The sequence below is a fragment of the Maniola jurtina genome, chromosome 14, assembly GCF_905333055.1.
Source record: "Maniola jurtina chromosome 14, ilManJurt1.1, whole genome shotgun sequence".
Taxonomy (NCBI): Eukaryota; Metazoa; Arthropoda; class Insecta; order Lepidoptera; family Nymphalidae; genus Maniola; species Maniola jurtina.
This window is the reverse complement of record NC_060042.1, coordinates 8,481,658-8,491,040: the sequence shown is the minus strand read 5'-3', so window position 1 is coordinate 8,491,040 and position 9,383 is coordinate 8,481,658. Positions and strand designations below refer to the sequence as shown.

Here is a 9,383-nt window from a genome sequence, read left to right as displayed (position 1 = left end):
AAATGAATATCAAAGGAAATAGACCATAGGCAACCACCAGCAAAATATGAAAAAGGTATTACAATCGCTAATATAAAGTTAAAAATTTATTTGTTTGAAACTAAGATAGCTATAATATAGGTATGTAATTTCAAAATGGAAGAAAAATAATGACCTAACTCCTTTCTTCATTATACATAAGGCTCAAGATTTAAGATTGTTAACGTTAATATTAAAGGTGAAATGGTGTTGTTTTTATAATAATAATGATGCAGCCTAATCGGGGTACCTATTTCGTTTTTTAGGGTAATTTAGGGTGAAATCCTATAGAAACTAGGGTAAAACCAAAATTGGAAGTGGAAACACTGCTGCTGTGCTGTCTGCTTTTGACAGCAAAATATTTTGACATTTATTTATAGTGGGAAGCTCGAACTTTGAGTTTGTCGTTCGTCAATTTTGCCGATGATTTTTAAGCTTTTAATATCACAATTTCCTGTAATTTACATGTGTGGTAAAACGTATGACCAAGAGTAAACCTTTCCTTAAGCTATTGGCTTTATTTTCTCAGTGTAGTGTAGTGGAGTTATAGGAACGAAAAAAACTTTCGTTACGTGGTAAATTAAAAAATAGGAAAAAACTCACTTTCCCAGCCTGGTAAGTCGATACCTATTGTTACATTCTTTACTTTCATTATCTTTTTAAATAAATACTCAATATTAAGACGAATAGAAAAAAACTGTTAGTTGTGGAGTAGGTAAGTAATAGGATTTGAATAGGTTTTTACCTAAGTATTCAATATACTTATAAGTAGTTTACAAAATATTCACAAACATATTGCAAGTAAGTTAAAATATTAGATTTCTGGATTTAAATACAACCGCTTATCTACTTACTTAAAAAACCACTAATGAAAAGCAGGGGTTTCTTTCTATACTTATCAAAATAAAAATATAGGATTTTTATAGAAGCATAAAGCGTCATAATTATTGTGTTACTAGGGGATGCCCGCGGCTTCGCCCGCGTGGATTTCGATTTTTTTAGATCCCATGGGAACTCTTTGATTTTCCGGGATAAAAAGTAGCCTATGTCCTTCCCCGGAATGTATTCCAAGTCTGTACCAAATTTCATTAAAATCGGTTCAGCGGTTGGGCCGTGAAAACGTAGCAGACAGACAGACAGACACACTTTCGCATTTATAATATTAGTATGGATTAGTGAGTAAATAAGTAGTTACTTACTGAATTAGCAAGTACCTTATGGGATTTATTTACTTAAAAATTCTTTTTTCATAGCACTGAATTACCTACGTATATTTCTTTCACTATGGGTTTCCTTACTTTCATCGGGTGCCTATCAGAATTTCTATGTTGCAAAATGACAATATCGTCATAATCATTTCAATTACTTTTATACCTGGCATAATGTATAATTATTATCATATCTTTGTAAAGAGCAACTGCCGAGTTTCTTGCTGGTTCTTCTAGGTAGGAAAGGCATTCCGAACCAGTGGTAGATGCTTTTCACGATTCAAAAGAACCTGGAAAAGTCTAATTGAATAAAAATATTTTGAATTTGAATAGACTGCTAAAATTATAACCCTTCCTTTTGGCTTTGCTGCAGTCGGGTGAAAATGAAAAACTTACTTAGTATATAATATTAACATGAATGCTTTGGTATCAATGGCAGAGTTGGAATATACAGTTTTTTAAAGAAAACATATTTGGTTTAAGTACTACTCATATTATTAATTAAAAACAAATTATAAAACCCCTGGTAAGTACCTATTTGGTCATTAGAATCAGTAGTTAACCTGTTGTTAAATGTTAAGTAACATTTGAAATTCTATGCTCCAATAACTATACAGATCTTGCTAATTTAATGATTACATGTCACTTATACAAATATTGGCCACCTGATAGAAAATGAATGAGATTTCCCTAATAACTCATTTCATTCACATTTCTGACTTAGGGTTTGTATTAGAAAACATGGACCCTGGAGTAAGTATCAAAGATCCCTGTTTCATGCCACCCACATATTACTTGAGTATCTTCAAAGCAAAAAACTAGACTTCATTGTTGAATGAATCTCTCTATCAGGCATGAATGTTGACGTAATAATATATCTATTCCCATCTTGTACAAAAGTGCAAGAAGCAAACAGAACAAGTGTAAATTAAAAATTTATAACACCCCCGACAAGTGAAGGTTACAGTAACTAGAAAAGAGCTGATAACTTTCAAACGGCTGAACTGATTTTCTTGGATTATAGCTAAGAATACTCTCAATTAAGCCACCTTTCAAACAAAAAAAAAACTAAATTAAAATCGGTTCATTAGTTTAGAAGCTACGATGCCACAGACAGATACACAGATGCAACGTCACACTTATAACTTCCCTCTTTTTGGGTCAGGGGTTAAAAACTATAGTTTATTCTCTCTACAATATATAATTATATAGTTTATACTTTCTACAATATATAGTTATATAGTTTATTCTCTCTACAAGTTTTTGAGTCCTTATCAGTTTGAATGGTACATACATGTTTTTAACTATAATGAGATTTCATAGTCAAATTTCACAGCCAGTAAATATTCGTATTGAAAACTAATATTAAGTACTACGGCATAAACAAATATAATATACTGCTGATGAAGCGCGCAAATTCGATTCTTTTTCCACGTGAACACCATCACAGTCTGTTCTTACGACACAATAAAAAAATATTTTCGTCAAACACAACGCACAATACAAAACTATTGGTGTGTGCACTTCATGATGCACAGTGGACTGCATGATGAACTCCACATCAGTCATTTGTAATTGTGATGATATTCTCTTAACGAGAGCTACATTTTTGTTCCGTTTGAGACCCTGTGACCATTGAGTCTTAGTGCTAAAAAAAATACGAGAGATTTCACCGTGGTTAATAGCCTCATAGAATATAAAATTTATTGTAACACTAGCTGTGCCCGCGACTTCGTTCGCGTGGAATAGTGACTTTTCGCGCTTTATATAGCCACGGACGCTCAGGCGCGAGGCGCCGTGATTCTTTAAATTGACATAACTTTTTTATTTATGAACCGATTGACATGAAATAAACACTAAATCCTAAGTGAAGCTTACTACAATATATTAGTGAAAACCGTATCTAAATCGAATAAGCCGTTTCTGAGATTAGCGTGCACAAACACACAGACAAACAGACAAACAGACAAAAAAAATATTAATTACGATTTCGGGTTCGGCATCGATATAATAACAACCCCTGCTACTTTTTTTTTATATATTTCCATTGTACAGACACCACTTTTCTACAATTTTATTACAATTTTATTATATGTATAGATTTTCAATAAAGAAAACTTGTAAATGATAATATAACTACCAAATAACTGGACCAAAATTAAGATAAGTAGTCATTTTACGATTTTATTAACAGTGTAGTAACTCCTAGGCCTATGCTTTTGCCCCATAAAAGCATGTGACTAGCAACAATTGCCGAGTAACTATATTGTTATGAGCGCAATTTGCTGCGAATGCCGAGATAAGATGCCCTGACGGCTTATGCAGCAGTTACTCGCTAATTAATTCTCGTCCCGCGAGTAATATGGGATACCTAAGCACTAATCTCGGCTTACCGTATTACTTGACTGGCTCAAAGCCAGCGACTGTCATAGCCAGTCACGAACGTTAATTTGTTATGAGATTGAATATCTATGACACTATAATTTTACCAGAAAGTATAAGCTGTAGATTGCGAGAGAAACATAGTAAGTGACTTCGTCTGCGATGGCGTTTGCTGGCGCGCGTGCTGTGCTTGTTTGGAGTGTTTTTTTTTGTTAAGAGTGGCTGGTTTTTGTGTTAGTTGGTGTTTTTTGGTGGTGGAACTGACTGGGAAGCGCTCTAAAGGGGCGCCGCGCGTATGTCGGCGGGCGCCGGCGCAGACGGAGTCCATACTTGTATAATCAGAGTAAAGCCAGATTTAAAGAAAAAAAAAACATAGTAAGTTATTTATTAGTATATTTCAATTTTACAAGAAGAACATTAGGTTCTTAACAAGCTCCATGTTTCCTAAGCTAGACCTAACTTGCTCCGTCAGCAACATGGAACACTACCAGGAATACAGCGGTGTTGCGGGAGCATCTTGAGACTTGATATAAGTTATATATAAGTAACTGTACGAAGCACTGTACTGCAGTAGGTACTGTTCTGCTGCAAAGACAGCACTGCGGTCTGCGACACGGAGCACCTATAGGTACTATACGGCATACACCTGCCTCCGCATAATGTCCTTCATACAGTTACGTGTATTAGAAGATGAAACTTCTGGGAGTCGCTTTGGAATCACGCGCTGTTGCAATAAACTTTGTGTTTGACCTAAGATCTTAGGTACTTTTGTAGTATAAGTTTGTCATGAAATCCTTCCTTAAGTCTACTTCTAATCTCAAACGGTTAAATGTCGCTTTCAAAGGATGTTGTTTATTAATGTCGCTTAATAACGCTTGTGATTTATCTCGATCGGCACTTGAAATTAATTTTGTTGTTCGCTTAATGCCCGGCGCAGGGCTCCGATAGCGTTGACGGATCGGGGTTCGGACGGTTCGAATTGATGAGCGTAGTACGTGCTGTGCCACTCGACGCCCCCGTTTGATGTATCGGTGACTTGTAATCGGCGGAATAACACGAGTTCCGTAAGACCAAAGCACATTGGTGAAATGTCGATCGACAAAAAGTCGCTACTTGCTGTAGGTTTCCTAATTTACAAAAATACTCGTGTATAGTTGTACAATATCTTATGTCGATGTGATAATAAGTTCAGCGCCCAACGATGACGTCCGATCACACTAAAGATTAGGGTGTTAAAGTGTTTAAGAAACAATCAGCAAAGGCTTGCGACGCCAGGACTACCGAGACAGGTGCTTAAGTTAAAAATAGCGAGCACACGAACAGGCAGGTCATCTGATGTTAAGTGATTTGCAGCACCAGAGGAACCGCCGATGCGTTGCCGCATTCAGGAATTTGTTGATACGCCCGTTGAATAACCCCATGTTGTGATCTAGTAGGAACACTGTTGGAGTAGTAGGAGTTGATTGCATTTTGCATGTGCGTAGAAAAAGGAACTGGTACAACGGGTACCTAGTCGAAGTGCGCCAGGCACCCATTGCTTACGGTGGCGTGCGGTGCGTTTATAGAAAAAGGAGGTGGAATAAGGTTAAACAGCTCTTCGAAGCACTTGACACCGGGGCAAGATAATTTTAACAAGGACAGATGACAAGATTAGATAATTTTCAACTCCAGTTTCTTCACTCGGTAGGTTCCATCTATCTACGAACTAGCTTTCAAGCTAAGCGACACGCCGCCAGTATGGTCATAGCTCAACACGGGTACCGTAATTTGTTAAGGAAAAAGTCAAGCTCGACCCTTGCAGATGTGCACGATCATGGGCTACGACAGGGTCTCGCATAGGCCCGAGGCAATTTCTCACTTCCTTCAAATTAGTCGCCTGAAATTCCTGTACATTGTTTTGTGATAGGAAACTGAAATTTTTCATCAGTTCTAAAATAAATACAGATCTTGTAAGTGGTCTCAAAATTTTACCTGAGGGAAGATTCGGCGCAATCTAAGATGGCATATAATTCATCATCGTTAATTAAATTAAAAAAAATAGACGTCCACTCCTGGACTCCTGGTTTCTTGTAAGGTCTTCCACACGCCACGGTCTTGCGCCGCGCCTGAATTCAGCGGCTCCCTGCGACTCTTAATAATGGCATATCAAAGAAGATTAAGAAATTGGGCTTCTAGACATAGCAGTGGATAGAAGTTCGGCTTGTTTTGGAATCTTTCATCCAAAGCCAAGTTACAAAATTAAGGTTTTTTAAACTTAAAGTAAGACCTTAAATAGCTTATGAAATGGCTTACCAACTTTCAGGCATATTAAGTACATTCTTTTACCTACTTAATTTTATTGATATTGAACGACATTACACAGCTGTTATTTTGCATATTATTATGTACGAGTAGAAAGTTAAATTAACATCGATGAAATTGAACTCGATTGGTCCTTGGAATTACACGCTAAAAATATTGATTGTAACTCATTCTCATGATCAACCCATCACCAGCCCACTACTGAGCACGGGTCCCCTTTCAGAATGAGAGGGTTTAGGCAATAGTCCGCCACGCTGGCCAAGCGCGGATTGGCAGACTTTGATAACATTATTGAGAACTAAGTCGCGCAAGTTTCCTCACGACGATGTTTTCTTTCACCCTTAAATCAAGTGATATTTTATTGCCTAAGAATCAAGACGCACATACTTAACTCCGATAAGTTAGAAGTGCGTGACCAGAATCGAACCCCCGATTCCGACGAATAGGAGGTAGATACTACAGCAAGTGCACGTGGATTGCCTTAAAATCTGGAGGTTTCTTCAATATCAACTAGTTAATGAGTACCTAATACCGTCTCGTGCTCGCATTTCACGTACGTAACAAATCGCTGCCTCGTAATCGACGCGCCGGGCTCGCGGCAATTTGTTCTTGCTGATATTTTTTTTGTGCAGCACTTATTTGCTGCTGAGGCTTATTAGTGACATTAATAAGCAATACTACATATTACTTTAGCGAGAGATTCCTGTAGAAATATTAACCGATATTTACCTACTTTGTTATCGCGTTTGAGTTATGTAAGTTCATTCATTTTCTTCACATCTTTATCACAAGTCAATGGTTCTTTAAATTGTTTTGTAATTTGTTTAAACGTTACTCGTGCCACCTAATTGTTTGTTGATATCCCAAAAAAATTTCACGCAAGTGCCAAATAACAACAGAAACAGACGTTCAACACCTAACACCATCGGATAAATAAACGATGCGCGAACGCATAGAAAACATAGGTACATTTAAACTTTAATATTTGTATGACGTCCAATCCTGCAGGAACGGCTTTTTACTGGTCCCCGCAGAATTGAGTGGTGTATTCACACGCAGAAGTTCTTGTCCTGTTTTTCGCCTGGGATAGAATGCTGAAAACCGTATGCAGGACCATATCTGTGTTTGCTATCGTATGTATGTATGTTTGTATGTATGTATGTTTACGTAGTAAATACTTTAATTTAAAATAATAGGTATTATTGTGTGACTACAACTAGCTCGTGCGTTTTGTAGAACGCGAGGCGGGACCAAGCGCGTGGCGACCAAAATGCAACCGGATGGGCTTTTTGTACGTTGACGTACTTCCGTTGACGGAAATTGTAATGTTTCTTTGAATCATCACACTAATATTATAAAGGCGAAAGTTTGTGTGTATGTGTGTGTGTGTGTGTATGCAGTGTGTGTGTATGTGTGCGTGTGTGTGCGTGTGTGTGTGTGTGTGTGTGTGTATTTGTTACTCCTTCACGCAAAAATTACTAGACGGATTTGGCTTAAATTTGGAATCGAAATAGATAATATCCTGGCACAAAGGCTACTTTTTATGCCGGAAAATCAAAGAGTTCCCACGGGATTTTGAAAAACCTAAATCCACGCGGGCGAAGTCGCGGGCATTGGCTAGTCTGTAATGTTTATACGAGCATCTTGTTTGCAGAATATTCAAACAAGTCCACTAAGTTACGGTATCCTGCAAAAATCGTTCAAAATTTGGAACAAAAAATATAAATAGGTATGAGTAACTGCATAGGTATAAGGCCAATAAAACGGGCGAATTTTCTTTTGCCATTTACTGTTACTCACTTACTGATTATAATACCTAAGTAAATAATTATATCGTCAAGTACTTACTATGTTAATTAATAATTTACTTTCGAAATTGTGTCTACTGTGACAGCTTCGTAAAGTTATCTATTATAATGTCATCGACCCTAAAAATACTTAGTACTTACCTAACTACCTATTTTTTGAAGTCAGTTGTTATCTAAGTGATTGTGAGTTATTAAATCACCGAACCAGAGTCCGAAACGAGTTATTTTTAATGCTGTAGACTAATCTGTTATTCTGCGGCAAACTAAAATACTTACTTAGGTAAAATTATATTAGATTTGTAACCTTAATTAAACAAGATGTTTCAGTAGATACTGTTGTTATAATAAACTAGCCGATGCCCGCGACTTCGCCCGCGTGGATTTAGGTTTTTCGAAACCCCGTGGGATCTCTTCGATTTTCCGGGATAAAAAGTAGCCTATGTGCTAATCCAGAATATTATCTATCTCCATTCCAAATTTCAGCCAAATCCGTCCTGTAGTTTTTGCGTGAAGGTGTAACAAACATACACACACACACACACATACAAACTTTCGCCTTTATAATATTAGTGTGATGTGATGTGATATCTAAATGACCTGCTATTTCGATACAAAAACTAGCCTATTTATAGTTACTGACTTCTTTATAACTCATAATAATGATGATTAATTTTATTTTATTGGTTCTTTGGTTATACATAATTATAAGTTTAGTGTTACTTTAGCAATCCATTATGTAAACGCATAAAACGCAAGAATTATTTGGACAACAATTGATTCGTGACCATCACTCAGAATCCTTGTCTGCAATTCAATAGTTAATTACTTCGTTTTAGTGCGGCAACACGATTTTTATTAACACCGTTTTATGATATTCTTAAACTAAAAATATTGTACTTAATTACCATTAGGCGTTCATAGAATTTGTGTCCATTACAGCGTTAAAATTGTCGTTATTCATCATAAATATAATATACTTATTATTTATCTAATACTAGATAGGTAACGGTGGAAACTCTTGGATTTTCCGGGATAAAAAGTAGCCTATGTCCATCCCCGGGATGTAAGTTATCTTGTACCACATCAAAGTCTGTTAAACGAATGGACCGTCAAAAGCTTGCAGACAGACAGACACACTTCCTATTTGTAATATTTAATAACTAGGTTCCTATGGATGAATGATGATAGAATTTGAATTTTATATCTTTATTCGTTTTGTCATACTTTGTACCTATATGCGACCTGTTTTGTATTGTTTCGCTTTTCACGCAGTCACATGGAATCATGGTTTAAAATCGCGATAACTTTTATATTTTATTATTTGAATAAACAACAATAACTATAAATCGTCGCGGTTTTGTAATCAAATAATTATAGGTAAGTAATTGAAGTTGGTGGTGAACACGTTGTATTATTTTGTCAAGGTCGTCTGTCATTGGATTTCGGCTGTTTTAACATTCACATTTTTTTTTCTCTCTCGTCTGGCTTTACACTGATTAGCCAATGTCAAGTTTGTAGTCATTTACATGTTAGGGAAACTATATGTATAAGTATGGACTTCCTCCATGCCGGCACCCCCCGACACACGCGCCTCCCAGTCAGTTCCACCAGCAATCAAAACACTCCAAAAAGACACAGAACGCGCGCCAGCAGACGCCAACACAGA

The 9,383-nt window shown here is 36.7% G+C and overlaps 1 protein-coding gene across 3 annotated transcripts in view; it reads left to right on the top strand.

Moving 5' to 3' along the window:
• Positions 1-397: 397 nt before the first annotated feature.
• The window catches only part of LOC123871997 (sodium-independent sulfate anion transporter-like), a 28,638-nt gene continuing 19,652 nt past the window's right edge, over positions 398-9,383 (top strand). For 2 of the 3 annotated variants that reach the window (XM_045916102.1, XM_045916100.1), the window contains exon 1: positions 398-633. The gene's annotated coding sequence lies outside the window, so the exon portion shown is untranslated. Of the gene's footprint in view, positions 638-9,383 lie in introns of all 3 variants that reach the window. The other variant, XM_045916101.1, reaches the window with a different exon arrangement.